Consider the following 24,052-nt stretch of genomic DNA (forward strand, 5'->3'; position numbering starts at 1 on the left):
CAGAACCGGCTACTGGGCGGGAAGGCTCCGCTGGGCAGTGAGCAGCGTGGATGTAGTAGGAAACAGTCTCAGTGCCCAGAGGAGGAGAGAAGGGCTTGGTTTAAAGGCTCTCAACTGTAAGGACAAATAAAAGCAGGATTCTCACCGCAGCCTCCCCTGTGGTCTGCCGTTGTCTCCCTAAGCTGAGTGTGGGTTTGCTGTGAGTTCCAGGCTCCTATGCTGTGGAAGCAGGTCCACTTAACGCATAGTGGTACTTGTGGGTAGGGGGAGGCAGGAAAGCTTTAACAATCCCTTATCACCCCATCCCCTTCTTTAATCTTATTCCTACGTGATAATATGAGTTCTAGTCTCTGCTGAGCCCTCACGATGTACAGGTGCAGTCTAAGTTAAGTCTATTAACTAAATTTGTAAAACAACCCTATAAAGCGGGACTAATGTCATCTCTTTCCTACAGATGAGGTTTTTAGTGACTCACCTGGTGTCACCCAAGTCATAAGTGCCTTTGCCGGGGCTTATATAGAGCCTTGTAACCTAACCACTAGGCTTTATCACTTCAAGTGCCGACCCTTGGTTCTGCTTTCAAAGGTCATTTCCAAATTACTGTTTGTCCAGGAGTGATTCTGAACTGAAGCACTGAAATCAGTGCTTACTGATTTCCCAGTCCATTCCCTTTATAATATTTATCATGTTGTCAACATATCTTATTTCCTCTTTGTATACTTATTTTTTTTAAGTTTATCTATTTTTGAGAGAGAAAGAGACAACACCAGCAGGAGAGAGGCAGAGAGAGAGGGAGAGGGAGAATCCCAAGAAGGCTCCTTGCTGTCAGCACAGAGCCCAAAGTGAGGTTCATTCTCACGAACTGTGAGATCAAGACCTGAGCCGAAATCAAGAGTCAGATGCTCAAGCGACTAAGCCACCCAGGTGTCCTTTTGTGTACTTATTATCCTGTTTTCTCCAACCAGCTGTAAGCCCCAAGAAAGAAGGGGTCTTACGTGTCACATTTGTCAACCACTCACTCACCAGCCCTTAAAACCCTGCCTAACAGATGTGGGGATTTCACTGCCTATTTGTTGAGGGAATGGTGTACCATTAATACTGTTGATTTAGGTAGGTATGTATGTCACGAGCTTCTCAGAGGCAGGGTCTTGAGATCTCATTCATCTTTGTGCTTTATGGTCTATTTTAGGGCCTAGCCCGTAGTGAGCATACAATTAATGCTTGCTGCCATGTGGTATAGTTTTAAGGGCAGGCATTTGATTTTTCGAGCAGATAGACCCGAGAGCAATTACTTCCTAATTGTGTGACTTTGACAAAGTTACCTAAACCGTCTTCCACCACCGTTGCAACATCTATAAAACGACAGGATTAGGGAAAGGGTTCAGTGATTAAAATACTGGCACCTAGCCACATCTGAACATTAGTTGTTGAGTTCTTTATCTTCTGTGTCCAGGGTAATGTCAGGCATCTAGCAGAGACTCAAAAATGGAGAATGAGGGGCGCCTGGGTGGCTCAGTTGGTTGGGCGTCCGACTTCGGCTCAGGTCATGATCTCGCGGTCCGTGAGTTCGAGCCCCGCGTCGGGCTCTGTGCTGACAGCTCAGAGCCTGGAGCATGTTTCGGATTCTGTGTCTCCCTCTCTCTATGACCCTCCCCTGCTCATGCTCTGTCTCTCTCTGTCTCAAAAATAAATAAATGTTAAAAAAAAAAAATGGAGAATGACTGGAGGGAAAAATCAGTATTTCAGGAGATGGGGTTCTTGGGAGTTCCCAGTTCCTGTAGCCAAGAACACCCAATGCAGTGCTATGGTCAGCTTAGCCCACTGTAGTTGGCTGAATGGTGGTCTCCTCTCTCCCAATTTCACGTCCACCCAAATGTCCAGAATATGACCTATCTGGAAATAGGATCTTGGCAAATGTAATTAGTTAAAGTGTTCAATATAAAAACCTGGATTTAGCGTGGCCCTTCTTCCTTTTAAGAAGAGGCAAAAGGGGCACCTGGGTGGTCTAGCAGGTTAAGCGTCCGACTTTGGCTCAGGTCATGATCTTACAGGTTCCGAGTCTGAGCTCCACACCAGACTCTATGCTGACAGTGCAGAGCCTGGCGCCTCTTTCAGATTCTGTGTCTCCCTCTCTCTCTGTCCCTCCCCCACTCATCCTCTCCACACACCCCCCCACCTCTCAAAAATAAATAAACTTAACAAAAAAAAAAAAAGAGGAAAGAACTCAGAGCCACACAGAGAACTGAACGTTAGGGGAAGAAGAGGCAGAGACTGGACTTTTGCTGTCACAAGCTATGAAATACCAGGAGCCACCAGAAACTGGAAAAGACAAAGATTCCCCTTTAGAGGCTTCACAGGGAGTTTAACCACCTTGATTCCAGACTTCTGTCCCCCCAGAACCATGATAGAGTACATTTCTGTTGTTTGAACCTATCCAGTTTGTAGTGATTCGTTATGGCCGCCCCAGGAAATGAATACAGTGGTGAATGTAGATGCTATTTGAGGATATAGATTAACTTTAAATAATGGGTAAATAGAGAAATAAATAAGAACAAAGCAACAGCCAATGACCCATATTTGAAGCCATCCGGGTCCTCTTCTCGGGGAGCAAGCTTAATGACTAGAAGTCTTAGTTCATAGACAAGATGAATTAGAGAGCAAGGACCTTGTCAAATGGATTTATCGCAGGGTCTCCTTAAAGAACAAGATTCAATTTAGCAAAATGTGTTTGCCCACAAATTTTCATCTTACATTTAGTGAGGAAAATAAGATATAATTATAAAAACCATTATCCTTGAATCAATCATAGCCCTTTTCTTCACCTGGTAAAATGAGATGGCCTGTTGATGTATCAGGCATCTCTCATGGCAACCTTTTTTTTTTTTTTTTTTAGGTAAGTAAATTATTTCAGTGAAGTATAACATACATGCACAAAAATGCCCCACATATATAAGTGTATGGCTTAATGAATTTTTGCAAGTTGTTCATGTTCATGTAATCAGGCAAGAAATTGAATGTAACCAGCATTCTAGAAGCTTCTGTCCTGCTCTCTCCCAGTCACTCCCCCTCCCCCATGAGAGGTAGCCACTATCTTGACCTCTGACACCTTAATCAGTCTGGGTAGCGTTTTGACTACATATAATGGAATCACGCAGTATTTATTCTATAGTTTTTGGATTTCTGTATAACTGTAATGCACTTTTTAAACCCATTTTATTGTCGATCAGATTGGGTTGATTCTAATTTTGTTGCTATTAAAAATAGCACTTCTATGAACATTCTTCTATCTGCCTTTCAGTGTACGTGTGAACACACTCTTTTGGGATATTTAACACATTTAGTGTAAAATTACTGAGTCATGAGACATACATACATGTTTTCAGCTTTCTGATGTGCAGTCACTTTCAGCCATTTTGGTGGATTTGTATCGCTTCTTGGCCTTTTGGCTAAGATTGAGTTCATTTTGGTGGATTTGTAGTGGTATTTCATTGTGGTTTTAATTTGCATTTCTATGGTCATGAATGATGTTGGGCACCTTTCAAATACTTTCAAATACTGATTGTCCACTTGGCCATCCTCTTGTGAAGTGCCTTACATATCTGCCCATCTAACAAAAAAATTAGTTTGCCACGTAAGTATTTTATAAAGATCACACAATTAAAACATCTCAGCTGGCCAAATACTATAAACAAGAGGCTGACAACAGAAATCCTATTTTGCTATGTGGTTAGACGACCTCTCTTCGTTACTGGACACTTGAGAGCCTTGCAAAAACACAAGTCAGCTGAGTGTTGAGGCTAGAGGTCCATTTGGGGCCACAAAACTGGAGACACTGCTACAAACATGTTATAGAATTCCCCCCAAGAACCACTGGAGAATATTTTAAATCCTTAATTTCCAAGTCAGCAGCTATATCTCTCTCCTTATAGGTAATTTGAAGGCAGCACAAATAATCTGAGGTCCAAGTTGATTTAGGACCTCCAAGATGCTCGTCTTTTCCTCAGCTTGTGGGGAACTCATCCATCACTGATCATGTTATCTTGGTAGACAGAGGTGAGTTTTTCCCAATGGTAAGCCCCACAATGTTCGTCTATGTCCTTTCTTTTCCGAGTGAAAAGAATTGATTTTCTTTCTAATTTTCACTTTGCTTTTAGAGAAAATACTTTGAGTGTGATTGGTTGGCTCAGGTCTGGCATCTGTCCGTGCTGATGCTCTATTAATCACTGGGATGACCAATGTGAGCGCCTTTGTCTTTGTTGATGGTAAAATGATACAATTTTCCACAATTCAAGCTGTGCAAAAGTGCCTAAAATAGTAGTTTGAGTTCTCTTGAAGAAGGAAGAAACTTTTGTACTCAATAGAGAGATCACGGTTCCTATTGGCATTTCAGACTTGGAGCCCAAAGGCAGCTATGCAGGAAACCCTGGGGGAAAAACTGAAGAATTGAAAATGCAGTCCTTGGGCATTTTTCTTAGGTGCGTTTCCCAAATACCATTTTGAAATGTTACCTCTGAGACACCCCAGAGCAGACTCAGTCTCAGGAAAAAGTAGGTATAAATCAGAAAGGGCACATTCTCACCACTTCTCAAGTCATTTCCCCCAATGACAGAGATAAGTTTCTACCTGGGGTTTCTCCCCCAAATCTAGTGCTAGAGGTCACAACCAAAACCGGTCACCGTTGGCTTTGATGGTTCTGCTGGCAGAATATATCCTAGTGAAATAATAAAGGATATACACAAAATTTGCAGATGGGAATGGTCATGTCAGCACTATTTACAATAGTAACATTGTCCATTACCTAAATACTAAACAGCAAAAGATTGGAGTTAGATTTTTTTCCTTAGCTTTGCTTATACGTGTTTCTCTTTTTCCACAAAAATATGTGTTTCTTGTTTAATTAAGATGTATGTTTAAAACTCAGTGACAGTAAAAATTACATTAGATAAAGAAAAGAATTACAGGAGAGCAATTGCACAGAGGTATTTCATAACCTTTGATATAAAGTTAGGATCGTGCTGGGTGGGGCTGAGCTTCTAGTTTGAAGTGACTTTCTTTCGGAAAAAGAGAAGATGGCTGGTTTCTACAGAGGCTCTTGTTTGAGAGAAAACAGTAACAATGGATCTGTCCTTGGGTCTAGTGATGGTTACCATTTAAGCGCTATTAGATGCCAGGCCATGTGCCAGACATGATAGTTACACATATCACTCAATTTAGGCAAAGATGTAAAGCAGGCACATTCTGTGATCAATGCTTCCATTTCTCCTACAACTCCATCCTTCCTATCTACATTATTTTCCCTACTCCGAGCCTTCTAAGTTGGGGGGCTGGGGGGAGGTTGAATGCTGTGCTCCTGTCCATAAGAATTATTACTTGATCTCTGCTAGTCCGCTGGAGCATTATGTATCTTCTCTCCTGCCTCACAGTCATGTTATATGCAGCAAAGTCATTCTGACTTCCTTCCATCCTTCCTTCCCTCCTTTTCTGTGTTTCTTTAAATGTATTTTTCATTTTTTTTTAAATTTTTTGAGAGAGAGCACACATGCACACACGTGTGGGAGGGGCAGAGGGAGATGGAAGGAGAGAATCCCAAGCAGGCTCCACGCTCAGCACTGAGCTGGACACAGGGCTCGACCCCAGGGCTCGACCCCAAGGCTCGATCCCACGACTGTGAGATCATGAGCTGAGCCAAAATCAAGAGTCTGATGCTTCACTGACTGAGCCACCAAGGAACCCCAGGAACTGGAATCCTTATTATATTGTGGGCCGACTCCAGAATCATACTCTTCACTTATCTCTTTATGATTAGCCTTGGCACACACAGAAGCTTTGATCTACACACACATGGATTCAAATCCCTGTGCTGCCAATTTCCAGCCAGATGGGACCTTGGGCAAGTCACTGAGTTCCCTATATCATGCTGCCCTTATTTACAAAAATGAGTTTCCTGATGGTAACTGTTTCGTAGGCTTATATGGGGGTTAAATGAGACAGTATAGTAAAAGTCCTTGCACAAAGCCTAGCACACAGACAATTTAGTTTGATTGGTTACAATCGAACTGAAATATTGGCCCATGAAACCAGGTTTCTGGAAGGAAAATTTATTAACTGTTAATTGCAGCATTTGGAAAGTGTCTGAAAATGAACCTCATAAATGAAGCCATTTGGTAAGTATATAAATACAGAGTTTCTGTTGAGGTCAATTCGTCCCCAGTCATCCCAGATTATCATTTTCTAAAGGCCTAATTGAGGGCCTTCTGTTCTGGGAAGTAAGCAATGCCTCTAGCAAATTTTTCACTGAACTTCCTCTCTCTCTGAGGTGTAATCTTCTGGTCCCCTTGATTCCTCCCAATAAGATTTAAAACGGGATATTATCACACCATACTAAAAAATTTGGCACAGTGTTTGACAGAAAGACCCCGTAGGATCATCCCTCCTATTGCTTCTCAATCTTTCACGTACACACAAATCACCTGGGGTTCTTGTTAAAAATGAAGCTTTTCATTCAGCAGATCTGGCTTGGGCCTGAGATGCCGCGTTTCTAAGAAACTGCCACATGCTATGCGGCTGGTCTAAGGATGAGGCCTTGAGGAGCACAGAGATGGAGTTCTCTCATGTCCCTGTACAGCTGAGTCACCTTGGAGCTTTCAAAACACTGATACCTGGTTCTCACGCCCGGAGATTCTGTTTGCCCTAACATAGCATGCAGCCTGGGCAGTGGGTGCTTTTATTGTTAGTATCTATACATACAAGATTCTTAGGTGGAAGGCAGTACATTTATAATGAAGTATTCGCAGAAATGCACGGAATGTGCTATGATCTCCAGAAACCAGAGAGTAGATGTTTACGCGTATGACCCACATTGCTTTCTGCTAGGTACAATCCCCACTCCAGGGTGGGGATAATACCCCATCCTGGGTATTCAGTACGTACTGAGTACTTTGCTAGAAGGCACATATATTTCACTTGATTGTATGACAGCCTTCTGGGGTAGGTAGTATATCCGTTTCACATCTGACGCTCAAAAAATGAAGCAATTTCCCCACGCTGATGTTAATAGTGAGAGGCAAAGCTGACATTAAAAACCAAGCCTGCCTGGTGGCAAGTTTTGGGACACTGTGGTTTGTTTTTTTTTTTTTAACACCTTTATTGAACTATAATTGACATAAGATAAATATGAGTACTTAAAGGGTATGAGGTGGTGAGTTGTGAATTGTCTACATCTGTGAAATCATGGCCGCAATCAAGAAAAGATTTGATCCTTCTCCCCGACTTTACCATGCTTTTTGTCATCCCTCTCTCCCTGAGCCCACCCCACCCCCAGGCAACCACTGATCTTTCTGTCCCTACATACACCCTGATTCGCATTTTCTAGAGTTTTATATAAATGCAACCATAAACCGTGTGCCTTTTTTGGCTGTTTTCTTTTACTCAGCACATTGATGTTGAGATACATCCATGTTGTAGGGTGTATCAATGGTTCATGCCTTTCTACTGCTGAATAATAACCCATTGTACAGCTATCCCACCATTTGTTAATCGGCTGACCTGTTGATGAACATATAGGTTATTTCTAGTTTGAGACGATTACAAATAACACGGCTATGAGCACTCAGTATCTTTGTGTGAATATATGCTTTCAGTTCTCTGGCATAAATACCTGGGAGTGGAATGGCTGGGTCATACATTCATTGTCTTTAACTCTTTGAGAAACTACCAGATTGGTTTCCAGAGTGACTACACCATTTTTCACTCTTCCCGGCACCACACGAGAGTTCTACTGGCTCCATATTCTCACCAACACTTGGTATGGGTTAGTCTTTTTCATTGTAACAACTCTGATGGACATGTGGTAATACTGTGCTGTGGTTTCAATTTGCATGCCTCCAGTAACCAATAATATTAAGCATTTTTTCATGTGCTTATTTCAAGCGCAAGCTTTTACATTCAACAATACTGTTTCTCAAACAAATACCATAAGTGTCATTTTTAATGAAAAAATAAAGTCATGCCAATCCCCAAACTTTGCTTAAATAACTTTTAAAGTGATAATTATTGGGGCGCCTGGGTGGCTCAGTCGGTTGAGCATCCGACTTCGGCTCAGGTCACGATCTCGCCGTCTGTGAGTTCGAGCCCCGCATCGGGCTCTGGGCTGATGGCTCAGAGCCTGAAGCCTGCTTCCGATTCTGTGTCTCCCTCTCTCTCTGCCCCTCCCCCATTCATGCTCTGTCTCTCTCTGTCTCAAAAATAAATAAACGTTAAAAAAAAATTTAAAGTGATAATTATTGTTATTACAATATTAACACGATACCAATAAAAAACCAGGCAAGCCTTTCTTTTACTGATAAATTTCATGACTATAAACAAGTAAATCCAAACAAAACTAAAAATTCATGCTAATGCAAATCGTAATATGAGAGAGGCTTTTGCTGACCCTAAATCACCACTTGCAAATTTCCTCGCATTGCTCCTACAGTACCCCATGATATTATGTAGACTTTTCTTGGCAGGAATTTATAATTTGTGTATAAAGTCTGCCTTCACTCTTTAGCCTGGGACAATCAAAGTAGTTCTTCTTGACTCCAACACAGTTATAAACACCAATGCAAATGTGGGCACTGGCCCTGCATGGCAATACTTGTTTATAAGGGGAACCAGATGATGTAGAACATGCTTACGTTGTTTTGTTAGATTTTCAACGAAATGAAAAGCACAATATCGAAATGCCCTCATGGCAAAGAAGTCATCCCGAAAGACGGGACTATGAATTCCAGGCTTTGGTACACACCCCAGGTAGAAAAGCCCCACACTGTGATATGGGGTCCTGGTGCCGTCTTGACTTCACCACACTCCTTTGTACCCTGTGCCTAATAGTCCTTGCACTGTCCCATAGTGCTAACGACTCCTCCAACAACGTATATTTCATTAAGTCACTTGATTCCCCCGCGTGCCCGCTGAAACCCTGCGAGGAAGGCAGAGCATCACCCTGAATTGCCGGTGGGGAAAATGAAGCTGACCACCCTAGGTGAGTTTTCCCCCATTCACAAAGCAGAACCTGATCAGGTCAAGGCTAAAGCCCGTTCTTCCAAATCCAAATTACATCTTTTTTCCTGTGTCACATGACTTCGCAGGCTTTATTACTAGGAAGAAACATTCTGGAGAACACACAAACCTGGGACTTTTTAAATAGCTCTTCTTATGCTCAAACAACCAAATGTTTTCCACCCATTTCCTCTCCACTAATCCAAAACAGACCCAGTGCCCTTTTCCCTATGATTCACGTCTATTTTTCTTTAGATGTCTCTTTGTCCTCTTCAGTAGGAAACGCACAGTCTCAGGCACACAACTGGGTATGACACAATCCAGCTGCCACCCACCATGCGGCTACTGTCCATCATGAAAAACAGGGACGCTGTCCTCCCTCATTCCTACAAACAAGACACGGGTGTTTTCGTGATCGTGCCAGCTTTCAGTACCCTCAGGACATTCACAAATGTCATTAAGGATGCCACATTTCTTTTCCAGGTGCAACTTTTCAAATAAAGCTCTCAAAACCACTGCAACAAAACCGTGACATCTGCCGTTCATCGAACTTTTGTTTCACGCCAGGCGTGATGCTAAAAGCTCACACGTGCCTCATCTCCACACCATGTCCCTATGAGGCAGATCCTATCTTACTCCCTTTTGGAGACAGTGAAGCGAATCTAAAGAGTGCCAATGTTACACAGCTAATAACTAGCGGAGCCACGGATCAAACCCCAGTTTTTAAGTGCCAGTAACACATGCACTACATCACTAGACCATCTCTGAGAAGTCATTTCCAATTTCCCCTAGCTATAGGGAATAGTTCCTTCAGCTGAACGTTCGTAGGCTTTCCACCGTCTCCCTTACCCCACTTAGCCCTTCTGACCTTGCGCCGTCTTGATTTGTGAGTTGTGTCTCACTGTCCTTAGGAATCTCAGACATGGCTTAGCATACTGCGATGGCTACAATACAGTCAGTGAATGGCTGCCCACTTGTTTGGGTAGCTGGTTGCATGGGTACGCGGGTGGATGGAGAGGATCCCATTGCTTTCATCTAATTAGCACCCTTATTTCTGGAAGTGACACCTGCCACCATCACCACCTATTTCACGTGTGGCCAATCATGTTGTCCCTGCTCACGAGAACAAAATTATTCCAGGATTCCTCTGCAATGGCAATGGACAGGAAAGGGCAAGTGATCTGAGCAGGTGCCTTCGCTGAAGTCATATATGGACACAGGTGGAGAGAAGTACCTCTTCCTTCTGGGACAGTTTAACTGGGTCAGTGTGATTCTGCGATGGCTAGAGCTCATTTTTTCCCTACCTTGAGGGGAGAGCCCACATGCAGGAAGAGGGAAACATCATTTGAACCCCTGGATTCCGCCAGTCATGCCTGAAGCATGAACCACCACCAGGCTTACCCATTACATGAGCCACGTTTGGCTTGTACTGGCCACTTGCAATTTCAAATATCCTGAAAAATATAAGAAATCAAAAGCCTAGATAAGGACAGTTTTGTTTATACAAATGGTAACTCTGTATTATCATGAAATTGGTGAGGGTAGATGAGAAAGGCAGATGTGCTAGATGAGTTTTATGTAGTCCGTCATCATTCACAAGCCACGTATCACATAACACAACTTAGGTGCCATGGTGTTCACAGGGGTCTTCTCCTCCAGTCTCTTACTTACATTCGTAGACATTAAAAAGGCTATTTATTTTCTCACCCATATGAAAAGCCCAGAAGTAAACCTGATTTCAGAGTAGACTCAAACATCACCATCAAGGACCTATTCCTTCCTCTAGCTTTAGTCTGATTCCTCCCTTGTTGGCTTTCCCCTCAGGCTTCCTGTGCTGAGCCGTTAGTGGTTCCTAGCTCTCTCTTCGTGGACACAAACTGGCCACAGCAGTTTGAACACCACCTCCTCATAACACACGAGCCAGACAAGGAAGAAGAGTCTCTTCTTGCAGCAACTACAAGGGAGCTTGGGAGAAGTCAAGTTGTCAGTGTCCTACAATTACATGATTAAAAAGGAGAAGTCTAGGAGTGCCTGTGTGGTTCACTCAGTTAAACATCTGACTTCGGCCCAGGTCATGATCTCATGGCTCGTGAGTTCAAGCCCTGCATCAGGCTCTGTGCTGACAGCTCAGAGCCTGCTGCCTGCTTTAGATTCTGTGGCTCCTTCACTCTCTACCTCTCCCCTGGTCACAGTCTCTCTCTCTCTCTCTCTCTCTCTCTCTCTCTCTCTCAAAAATAAAAACATTTTAAAAAATTTATAAAAAAAAAAAAAGTTGGGAAATCTGTTTTCTCAAAGCAAAACTCATGTATTTTACCATTATGAGAGGGCCGGACACACACACACAAAGTGGAAAGAGCCAGGCCAACAGATAGACAAAGACAAAAAGAGAAGAGTCCAAGTATGCCCATACTGAACTATCGTTGAGTCTAGGAGTAGAAGGTATATGGATGTTCACTCCAAGATATAACTTTTCAATATTGCTATGTGTCTGTAATTTCCATGATAAAAAGTTGATGGGAAAAAAGAAGGTATGGAGGCCATTAGTGCTGTTCACCAAGTATTTTTAGCTTTCTGCCTTCAAGGCACATGATAAGTTTATACTTCCCAGTTTCTTTGAATTTAGATGTGGACAAGTGACTTGCTTTGGCCTACAAAATATGAGCTAGTGTCACTACTGGAAGAAGCTTTGTAGGCCTATATCTGATTCTCCATATTTTATTCCCACTGCTGCAGTGACCGAGGAAGCATGCATTTAGATAAAACCTCCCCAACCCGGGTCTTGGAGAGAATGTCTAAGAATAACCCCCAGACAAACCTCCATAGACATGCATCTAAGAAAGAAATAAACCTTTCTTGTTAGGCATTATTAAGATACTGGGTTGTTTGCTATAGCGTCAATACCTAGATCATCCTGAGGGATATAAAACAGATGCTGTGCAAGAAAAAAAACTCCATCCTCTAAATAGCGGGGAGCTTTAACTATAAAGTTTTAACTCCTAGACCATTCTTAAATAGGAGCTGTCAAGCATACAATCAGAGCAGACTAAAAATATTGATTTTGTTGTTGTTTACAATGATCAATTAAACACACCAAACACAATGTGCTCGCTCTTTTAAGGTATCTGGGCTATGAAATAATATTGGGAAAACAATTCCAATTGCCCGTATCTCCTTCTTTCCTACCCACCAACAACATGTCCTGGAATGGTGTCAAGACAGCAGGCAAGCATCCTTGCAAAAGGCTAGAATCTGTCCTATTAGCGGATTGTTTCTGACTCCGCAGGAGGGATGCAAGGAGCCAGCACATTGTAAGGCAGATCACTGCCCATTAATCTAACTGTGAGACAAAGGAAGGGGCAAATGTACCTGGCTCTCAGGAAGTGCCCAAGGGGAAGCTGTAATAGGCAAGTAGAATTAGAGTGAATTCACCAGCAAATACCAACCAGAGAAGTAAATGACTTCTCTTCTCTACTTAGAGGAAATCTTTCTTAACTACTCAAAACCCTCTGCACCAACTCCACAAGCATTACCAGTTGTGCCAAGTTGCACTTGCTAAGTCAGTATTGGATTTTTTTTTTTTTAAGGAACTCAAGTAACCTCTCCAGAGAGAAATCATTTAAAAGTGGAGAAGTCACCAGAATCCAAACTATGTGGAAAAAAAGATTCTCAGAGAACAGAGAAAGAACAGGTAAATGTCTTGATGGATAGGTCTACGTTTTTTAGAAGGAAATTGATCATAGAATTTTGGGTTAATGATGGTTTCATGTTAGCTTTAGTATGGAAGTGCCACTCACCCACCTTGGAGAGCCCCTGCCTTGTTTTACCTCCCAGAAACTCCTTTGGCAGCTCTGTCTGAAGCCTTCACATTTGTCTAAATTGACTTAGCAGCCATATGATTTGGGGCAAGCTGTCAAAATCTCTGCGCCTCAGTTTCCCCCTCTATAATACGGAAATAAGACTATTGTAAAGATTCAATGAAATCACAAGGTAAAGTGCTTAGCAAGCCCTGGCACATAGTAAGAGCACAATAAATGGTTAGTTGCTATAATTATAATTTTTATGTCTTCCTTGGAAGGATCTTGTGTGTCCTTTCTGGGTGTTGGCAGCTTTTCCTTCCAACTCTTCAGGGGCTTACATCATTATTTTCTTTCCTCCTTAATTCAAGGACATTGAACTATGTGCCAGGCACTGTCCTCATAGGTTGGTGACAATGATGAATGAGACAGATTTTCTTGTCCTCAATAGACAATACACAGAATGTAATGTGATCAGAATCTAATGTAATCAGAATCTAATGGCACCATGGAGGTGGGGCACTGAGTTGGCCTGAGTTCCCACAGTCCTACCCTGAGTAGGTGATATTTCAATGGTATCCTATCCCTAGGCCTAGCTCCATACCCAACAGGACCTGCAAACTCTCCAGGTGCTAGGAAATAATCAAAACTCCCCACCCAGCTTTCAGGGCTGTGAAAACTGGCCTGAAAAAAAAAAAAAGAGAGAGAGAGAGAGAAAGGTTCAGGAGAAACAGACCCTAGATTCTAAGAAGCATTGGGCTGGAGGCTTGACGTAGGCATAGTTTTCTTGTTTGTATTGGAGATTTTCATACTAAAAACCATAAGGATAGAGCTTCTATTCCAATGACATTGGGAAAAGGATTCCAACGGCTATGTTTCCTTCTCTCTGCAATTCCTGCAATGGACATTTCTCATTGCATGCTTGGATCATAAAGCTTCATTTTACAGGCTTCCTGCATTTCGAATCTGAATTTATTGCTTCAGCAAAACCTGTATAATACCATGACCATTCATCGTGATTTGGCTAAGATAGTCCAGCTTTATTCCTGTTATTCTAGCATAATTATTAATAGCATTACCTTTCACTTTCAAAGGTGTCCCAGCTTGAATGATAAGTTAGCAATTACAGAATCAACCTAATTTTAGTAAATCTCTCTAAAAAAATTTTTTTAGGGGTGTCTGGGTGGCTCAGTCAGTTAAGCGTCCCACTTCAGCTTGTCATGATCTCACAGTTCGTGGGTTCAAGCCCTGCATCTGGCTCTGTGCTGATAGCTTGGAGCCTGGAGACTGCTTCAGATTCTGTGTCTCCTTCTCTCTCTGCCCCTCCCCTCCTTGTGTTTCTCTCTCTCATTCTCATACTCTCAAAAAAAAAATTAAACATTAAAAAAAATAAGGATATTTTGATGCTGAAAATACCTTAAAATTATGAGAGAAGTGATATCATTCATATCACAGACTGAAAGAAACAGAGTGATAATACAAGTATTTACCATTTATTAAAAAACAAATGTGTCAGTCATTATGCTAAAGACTCACCTCATTTTATTTCATGTGTAAACTTTATAGTTTCACTCTGACCAATTTCTATAGGTGTAGAAATGAAGCACAAGATGATGAAGAGACTTTCTGAGGAATCATCAAGGAGTAGATGGAAGTATCCTGTGGAGGGAAAACAAAATCATGATAACCAGAGGGAAGGAGGAAGATACCAGAAGAATATGAGGCATGCAAATAGGGACAAAGCCCACACAAGGAAGACCACTTGGTTCAAGGCCAATCATACCCCTTGGCTAGCACCTTGTAGAACCTGAAACACTAATGCATCTTGGGAGCTTGAATCACATTCAGCTGCCCAGATGCTTAAGGGAAGACCTGAAGTCCACTGACCCTAGAACACTGAGATACAAAACCTTTGCAATAATGAGGTTTTTTTCTCAACTATCTCCCCCCGCCCACCCCCTACCTTTTCTTTGGCCTAGCACCATCTCTCTAGAGCTCTCTAGAACAATACCAAATTATAAATATTGTCATGACTTTTAAAATCCAAAGGCCATTAAGAATGGATTCAAGAGTGTCATGGCCTGCAAAGTCCCTGATAAGGCTCAGTCGCTGAAGATTAATCTCTCACCTCTTCTCAGATCTGTCTATTGGCTAACATGAAGCATGGTCCATGGATCTGAGCACTGGAAGATGGGTTTTGAACTTTCCTCTTGCATTATTCACATTCTTTCGGCCACTAGCAAGGGATTCTCATTTCCAACATCATGATTAATCTAATCCCTCCAAGTTTCCACAAGGAATCACATCTTCGTGAAGTTTAATTTAATGTAATTTGACGTAACACTGCCCCCTTGTGCCTCACTACATGAGGGGCCTTTTCGGGGAAAGATTTATTTTTAATTAAAAATAAAATTTATTATTTCAGCACCTTATTGAACATTATGCTGGGGAGGGGAAGATGCATTTCTTGTTTATATCCCTTCATCATTTATCTCAGGCCTTTGTTACATTGGTTTCCATCATTGCTAACTGCTGGCCAAGGAAATCAGTTCTAAGGGGCAGACTTCAACATAAATCCACATGTGATTATTTTAAAGTAGCATATGGACGGAAATAGCAAACAATAATCCAGGCTGCCCAGGAATGAGGAGTTCAGGAGAAACTGAGTAAGAAATCAGGAAATGAAAAGAAAGTTATTAAATAGACTTGCCACAGCTGGCCTAGTGATTTCAATAGACTTGGTTAATGGGAAAAACAATCATAGAGAGCTCTTTAATTGCTTTTCTGCTGAGTTCCTTTCCACATCTCCATGTTTGCAGAGATTAATTAGGAGTTCCAATCACAACCTAAAACTAAACTCAATGAGACAGATCAGAGAATTAAAAAAAAAAAAAAATGGTGCCATGCTCTGGAGACTTCTGAGCAGTGTATCTCATAAAATTGATGGTCAGTGCTTCTGGTTTGCAAAAGATTACTTGCAAAGAATAAGTAATGTAAGGGCAGAACCCTAATATCAAATAACGCACAAATCCTTACTCCTAGCTCAAAAATTGGGCCTGGGCATTTTTCTCTTGATTAGCCACTACTCAGCTCTCTGGGCAAGATATTGGTAGGAAAATGATCCAGAAAACTTTGGATGTTCTATAAATCACTGAAGCAAAGAGGATGCAGCCAAGCTGACCTCTGAGATAAGGTGACACACAAAGAGACCGCATAAACTAACCTCTGGAAGTGTACTCGTCACCCTTCCAGGGACAGTTCTGAGAATTGTTCCATTTCCATTGGGTTTGTAAACTCCAGCATCATCTCCGTGATCATCTCAAGATAGACACATTGGCCTATGATAGATGTCTGGGGATTGAGTACATAGTAGGGGTGCCTAAAAAACCAGTCCATGTGCTTTTCTTCTCCACCCTTGACTCATCCCCTCCTAGGCCAGACTTTGCTTTCTGATGAGCTCTTTTTAACCCAGTCCAGGAGTTTCAGCTTTGCCTAAGGCTGTGGACATTCCCCATGTCTTGAACAACCAGAAGCCCCCTTTCCATTTATCTTTTATTCCTGGTTTTTGTTTTTTTTGTTTGCAGTATTTGTTTTTGTTTTAAGTGTGCCCCCTGCCGGTCTATTGTTTCACACAGAACCCCATCAGGGTTCCATGACAGACCAGCAAAAGTGCTCTAAGAGGTTGTGATTGTGATAGGTTTGTCTTGCCTAGTTAAGCAGGAGGGACAGGTTTCCCTGAAGAACTTTCACTCTCCATGAAGAAGGGGACCCTGATAGCAGTAGGCTAGGAGACTAGGGGGGAAGCAGAGGAGAAGCATTTCCAATGGGAGACACGGGAAAGGTAAAAATCAATAAAGACATAAACACAGAGTTAAAATCAAATAAGCAGGAAGGAGACCGTCACAAGATGAGACTGGGAAGGTCCATTTTGTGACATTTTTCAGGAGAGACTAAGAACTTTTCTCACCTCTCTATTATGAGGCTCCCCTTTCTTGATCCTTGGCACCCCCCTTCCCAAGCACACCAATTCTGGACCCAGCAATTCCCTCCACCCATCAAAACTAAATCTCAGCCGTGCAACTGATCAAACGTGGTCACGCAGAGAAATGACTGCAAAAGCTTGATGAATCACAGTAGTTCCTAAAATCTTGGTAGACTGCAGAGCCCATAAACCCCAAGATGGTCTGAGTTCAAATCCAACACTTCACTCTGTCAGTCTCCTCATCTGTAAAGCCTTTCTTCCCAGGCTTCTGGGAGAATTTAACAAGACAGTAAAAGTGCTCAGGGCAGCAAAGCAGGACATTCTTAGCTAGGATTTGCATTTCGATCATGGCACCGAGCTTTCAGCCAGAGGAATAAATCCTGGTGGCATTTTAGATAAGAGTGAGCTGGAAAGGCGTTTGTGCATTTTGTTCATCTTGGAGTCGCGTGCAGATCTCCAGCTGGGCCCAGTTGAAAGGCCAGGTTGACTATCTCATGAAGTAAACTGGAACATACTTCATACATCAAGTAGCCTGCCCTGGATAGAAATGACAGGATTTCTCTTGGAAGGGACACCGAATGTATGGGGCTTTTTGTCTTTTCTGAGTGGCCTATATTTACTGATCTGTTGTTAAAGAACATGAAAGGTTTCTGCAATTTCAAAAAGCATTTATTTTTTACTTAAACTTAAAATTTCATCGAAGTCTTCTTCAATGAACTTTTTAGGGCTTGGATGTTTGCAACTTTTTCCTTAATTAAAAATTTGGGATGTTAAGATTATTTTACTTCCTTTATCAGATACCGTGCACGTTTTTCTCTGGCTGCAGTATTTATTACTGTTAAACGTAGGATAATACTCACATTTGTCAACACAATCATTACTTATTTTTTTTTCATTACCTATTTTGTATATGGCACCGATAGAGACTGTGTACATGTGTTGGGGTGGAGGAACTATTAGGAAAGGGGCCACAGACTGATAAGATCCCGAGTTTTAAATCCAGAAGGAGAGAAGAGTGCCATCCACAGAAAACGGCTTCATAAGGAGGGGAAGAATAAGTAGCCCCCAAGAGACAGGGACCAGTGGCACTTAGCTATCAGTGTGCATCAGAATCACTTGGAGAGTTTTTTAAAAATATGCAGATACCTCTGTTCCACCTCTCGAGATGCCGATTCCATGTACTGGGGGTAAATTCCTGCCTGTTTGTGATTGGTTTAAACAACGCACAGGTGATTCTGATGCGTAGCCAAGGTTGAGAACAGCTACTATGGGTCGACAGGAAGGGAGATTCAGAAGAGCACGAGTCCCTTTGCTCTTGGAGAGAACGAGAGAGTGGATTCATGGAAGAGATGACATTTTACACATATATGTGGTTGTAAGATGAATGCAGGCATAACGTATGTGATGTCATCCATAGAGCTGGCCCCAGATAAGCATGCATGTATTGGTCATCCTTAACTCAAGAACCAGAGAGACAAGGTAACCACCCGGTAGAAGATATGAGAGATACTCAAAGATAATACCAAACTCAAATGTGCAAGGAGGCCCTGGATATTCCACCAAGCAAGAGTAAAGCGCTGCCTGATGGAAAACAGAAAGGCTGAAAACTGCTGCAAGTTTAGAATTCCTACAATCCTGTCGTTCTAGAACTACAAAATGATAAAGGGGGGGGGAGCACATCCAACATTATTGGAAATGTTACTTACAGCTGAGAAAAGAGGGCAGATGTATGATGGGAACGTGGCAGCGCCAATGACTACAGCATGCATTGTCTTGAGTCTTCCCACGTCAAAGAGGGAGAGAGCTCCGATGGCTTCTTGAAGGTTTCCGCTTTACTGAGAAGGTGAGGCAACAGTCTAAACTCTGCCATTGAGCACCCTGTGTTTCTGTCTCGTTCCATGTGGCTTCCTTCACACTTCTGCTTTTATTGGAAGTACTGGAATGACCATGAGCACCTCTGGAATTGTGTTCAAGTTGGAGACAGATTTAATTTGGGTTTAGTAAATTGTATCTATGTGGCTCATAGTCATTTCCATGTAGTGATGTGCAGGTCCTGAGCCGGAGGCCATATCTCAGTATGAATGTGCCCTGTAGTAACTGACACCACAAACATGTTAAAAAGAAAAAAAAAAAAAAAAACATTGAAACATATAGAGCCAGAGCTCATATGCAAAACACTCTGTCTATTCGTATAGCTTACAATATGGAAGAAATAGAGGTTTTCCCAAATTTGACAACAATTTTTAAAACAATTTTTTCAACGTATGATCTTGCTATGTGTGAAGGTGAAAATAACCGTTATAAGCCACAAATAGTAAAAATCAAATTTTGATCAAATATGCTAGAGAAGAGATTGAATCTCTAATATCTTTCTATTCTCTCCTTAAAAACAATATGAGGGGTGCCTGAGTGGCTCAGTCAGGTATACGTCTGTCTCTTGATCTTGGCTGAAGTCATGACCTCACGGTTCATGAGGTCGAGCCCCACGTCAGGCTCTGCACTGACAGCGTGGAGCCTACTCGGTATTCTCTCTCCCCCCCCCCCCCCCCATCCCTTCCCTGTTTGCACTCTCTCTCCCGCTCTTTCAAAATAAATAAATAAACTATGAAAAAAATATGATAAAATATCATATGAAAAGTTCTTCAACTATGGAGATATGTCAGGCAGTTAACTAATAAAAGTATAATGCTCTTTTTCTGGATTTTGTGTGATGTCTGTGGTATCTATCAGCTTTTTGAAATGTGTTACTTGTTGTGATTTGTTTTCTCATTCTAAGAAAAAAAAACCCACTGTGTTCACATCACTATAATTTTTTGCCTCTCCTGAAATTCACAACAAAAGAAGCATTATGGGGAACATTCTAAATGTCGCACCTCATCTCTCATCTCAAGACGACAAGAAATTCTATGTTTTTTATTCACTTAAATCAAATCGTCTAACTCCCAGGGCTTAGCTTTTCAAGAATTCAGGAAATTCTCGGTCATCATTGGTGTTTCTGCCCTCCCAGAAACACCCGGTTCCCAAGGTCTTACCCAACCCCAAGCAAGAGGGTGACGTGTCTATTTATCTGCTAGGGCGTCTATGGCACACTGCTCCAAGGAGACTCTAAGGCTGCCCTGCTTTGCTGGGGACATAGCCATCTTGGACTAGTTTTAGACCCCTTCCGCTTATGGTCCTTTTCTGGGTTTGCTGTATACACATCACTCTTCCCCAACCCAGGAATGGGGCATTGGATGGATCTGCCCCATCCCAGTCCCCAGTGAGCTTCACCACATTTAGGTACGTCCAAATTCCTAGGAATACTCCCTTATTCTCTATCCTTGACCTCAAACACTCTCCCTCGGCTCTATAAGCTAGGACCCTTAGTCCCATATCTTTTACAAGCTTAGGCTTTCAAAAAGGCAAGAAAAGCATTGTCTTCAGGCAACACTGGTTCTCAATCATGGAGGTAAAAACCTAGGCTGAAGGAAAAGTCAAAGGCCCGGCTACTTTCGGGAACAGAGAGAAAGGGAAAATATAGGGAGAATGTTGAGCAAAACAGAAATACTCGATTAGTATCTCCAATTGAAAGAACAAATCTGACCACACCACTCCCTAAACCGCACCTTTTCAGTGGCTTGCGATCACTTAGTAGATACAGCAACTAACCAGTAACGACAAGACTACTTACTTGTAGCACCTGCCCCCCCAATTCCACAGAGGTGCATTAATAATTGCAGTGTTCATCAGACTGCTTAAGGGTCTTGTTAAAATGTGCGTTCTGGGGCGCCTGGGTGGCTCAGTCGGTTAAGCGTCCGACTTCGGCTCAGGTCACGATCTCGCGGTCCGTGGGTTCGAGCCCCACGTCAGGCTCTGTGCTGACAGCTCAGAGCCTGGAGCCTGTTTCAGATTCTGTGTCTCCCTCTCTCTCTGACCCTCCCCCGTTCATGCTCTGTCTCTCCCTGTCTCAAAAATAAATAAACGTTAAAAAAAATTTTTTTTTCAATAAAAATAAAAAAAAAATGTGCATTCTGATTCAGAAGGTCTAGAGTGAGGTCTGGGATTCTGCATTTCTAACAAGCTCCAGGTGACGACACTCCAGGACTTCAAGGACCACATTTTGAGTAGCAACAGACCACGGCTTTTTTTTTTCCCGAGCGTCCAGCACATCACACAACACCCTTGTTTCATAGTGGATTGTAGAATGACCTGTCCTTAGAGTTACCTGGGGACTTTTCTTTAAAATGCCGGTTTCCTGGATCTCACCCCAGATTCACTCGTTAGAATCTCTGTGATGGGTTCCATTAAGTGCATTTTAACAAGCCCCTTGTTAGGCTTCATAGCATTTAGCAGCCATTGTTCTGACTTTGCCCATGATTAACTACTCAAAGTATTCCCAAGGTACCTTTCACTTTCCTGACCCCAGGACTCTGCATAAACTGGAGCCTCCAGGGTCCTTATCCAGTATCATTCTTCACCTGCAGTCTATCCATTCTACGTGCATTATTCCTACTAAGCCTTCAGAAACCTTCTGGGTCGCCTGTCAATCTGGACTGAGTACACTTCTGGGCTGCTTTCAAGCATCCTGTGAATACTTGGATCCCAATATTATGACTACTTGCATGTCTCCCTCACAGTCTGTGAGCTGCTTGAGGGCAGGGAGTTAACATTTATATACCATGGACATGAACCAGTACCAGGGATGGATAAACAAACGAATGGATAGGATGAAGAGAGAGAGAAAAAACAGAGAATGAATGAAAGGCAGATCAGTCTTACACCAAGGTTTATGATGCCTTCCCAATGGTTTCTGCCATTTCTCATTTCTCCTCGATCACCAGCTTCCACTTCCATATTCTCTTTCGCTGTTTGTCAACTCAGAGGAAAAAATTCAGCCCTTTTCCTGTTTCTACAAAAGTATCCTGAGGGCAAGGAAGAATTTGCTAGAAGACAAGGGATGAAGAGAGCAACCACATGAGAACTCTTGTCAGATCACCAGTCCACCTCCTTAGTGCCCTCTACACTCATTGCCCAGAGAAACCAATTTAGTTCCTTCCAAGTTTGCAGAATACACCACACTGATGCGTGGATAATTGACATTTCCCTCTATTGCATCCTAACAGAACCCTGAGATTTTTAGGGATTCACCTATCCAAGCAACCACGTGCTTCAGAGGACCTCCCCTATCCCCAACTCTGAGGACAGGCTTGACTTATCAAAGAAGTGATTGACAAACATAGGTAGGGGCAGGTGACCCAATCCAGGCCAAGAGACAGGTGAGAGAAGGTTTCCTGAGGTGCTCATAAGAAAAGTGTCCTCATTCATAGGAGATAGCCCAAAAAAGAGATTGTCTCTTTTCTTCCCTCAGCCATGATGGTTTGATATGACACCTAAAACTGTTACAGGCATCTTGCCACCAGGAGGAGGAAAGTGACTTTGAGAATGGCCGCAGACAAATGGAAAGAACCAATGAGATAGAAATAACATAGTAAGTTCACCAAACCCATTTCCTTTTCCTCCCGATCATATAGCAAATCACACTGAATAGCCTCCCGCGAAGTTAGTGCCAAAAGAATTGAGTCCTGATCCATAGACTATGATAGTTGTAGCTTCTAGACCTGGACTCTAAAATGTCCTGCTTGTTCCTCCATATTCCTTCTCTTTCTCCATCTCCAGGTTGGGTCATGCTAGGGTGCTTCTGAAGCCTTCAAGATGGTAGAGCTAGAGCATAGATGAAGCCAAGATCCTTGGATGTGATAAAAGTATCTATTTTCATCGAGTACTTACACAAATGAGTAGTAGTATTGTACTGTGTTAAGCCATGGAGATCTCGGGACTAGTTTGTTAAAGCATGTTGTAGACTGACTGTATCGTTCCCCAATTCATGTGTTGAAATCTAATACACAAACTTATGGTATTTGATGGTGGGGCCTTGGTGAGGTGATTAGGTCATGAGGGTAGAGCCCTCATGAATGGGATTGGTGCCCTATAAGAGACCAGAGAGCTAGCCCTCTCTCTTTCCACCATGTGAGAATCCAAGGAGTTCAGTAGTGTGCAACCCAGAAGAAGGTCCTCAACCGAACCTGACCATGCGGGCACCCTGATCTTGAATCTCCAGAATTGTAAATAAATGTCTGCAGTTTTCAAGCCACCCGGTCTATGGTATTTTCTTACAACAGCGCACGTAGACTAATACATAGCGTGTGGCATTACTTACACTGATTAACAAAACTAAATTCCTTGAGTGCTGAATCAATTAACCCTGCAGTCCATCTACCTCTAGACTTTGTTTCCTGAGCAAACTTTTTAAAATCTTTGAGTCCATTTGGGGAAGGATCTTGGTTACTTTCAGCCCAAGACATTGTAACAGAGAAATTCACATCTCTACAGCTCCTGCTTTTATATTTGTATAAACAAACCCATCCAGATGGTCACGGAACAAAGACCAGAACCTAATCTGTTAAAAATGTATAGAAATATATAAGGATTTTTTTTAACCCCCCAGGGATGGTCTGCTTTTTAATCCTCACTTGTGATTTTCTGTCCCCTATTGTCCATACCTACTTCTGTGCTTATTTTTTGCTTGATGAGTTCAGGGGATTCTTCTTCTAACCAGCATCCTCCTCCAGACAGCCAAGGACCTAAAGCAATGTGGAATTTAACACTAGGCATTCTGGAATACCTCTCCAGATAAATCTACTGATCAGAACTCCTTGAGCAGTCTCCCCAGACCTAACAAAAAACTAGATTTTTCTCCAGAGTCTTATCTTGTGTGCTCTTGATTCAGGGGCCTCCCTTAGGAGGAAAGCCTTTGTGACATTACCCCCCATTCCTTTGTGACACACTTTCATCAGCCCCTAGACAAAGGGCCACAAGCGTGGCCTTTCTCCCACTGCGGGTGCCCCATCATTCTCAGCCTGATGGCTCCAGTGTCCCAGGGATTGATGCATCAGTGGATTCACCCACAATCCAAGACCGACAAGACTACCTCAATTAGTCTTTCTATAGATACAGCAGATGTAGAGAGGAAATAAAATGTTCTAAAGTTATTTATGTATTTATTTATTTATTTATTTATTTATTTATTATTTGTGGGGAGTGGGCAGAGAAAAAGGAAGAGAGGATCCCAAGCAGGGTCTGCACTGCCGGTGTGGAGCCTGATACAGAGCTCAAACTCGCAAACTGTGAGATCATGACCTGGGCCGAAATCATGAGTTAGATGTTTAACCGACTGAGCCACCCAGGTACCCCAGAAATA

General features: G+C 42.4%; 1 long non-coding RNA gene across 1 annotated transcript; it reads right to left on the minus strand.

Annotated features, from left to right (window-relative positions):
- Positions 1 to 7,969: 7,969 nt before the first annotated feature.
- On the minus strand, positions 7,970 to 23,542 carry LOC109279141 (uncharacterized). The gene is made up of 5 exons (XR_002086032.2): positions 23,355 to 23,542; positions 21,574 to 21,737; positions 18,522 to 18,772; positions 14,370 to 14,492; positions 7,970 to 10,493 (listed from the first exon to the last, which is right to left on the minus strand). It is a non-coding gene; the product is annotated as an uncharacterized LOC109279141 (long non-coding RNA).
- Between the last annotated feature and the right edge of the window lie 510 nt (positions 23,543 to 24,052).

This window comes from Panthera pardus, unplaced genomic scaffold, assembly GCF_024362965.1.
Source record: "Panthera pardus isolate Hobbes unplaced genomic scaffold, ASM2436296v1 HiC_scaffold_8, whole genome shotgun sequence".
Lineage (NCBI taxonomy): Eukaryota > Metazoa > Chordata > Mammalia > Carnivora > Felidae > Panthera > Panthera pardus.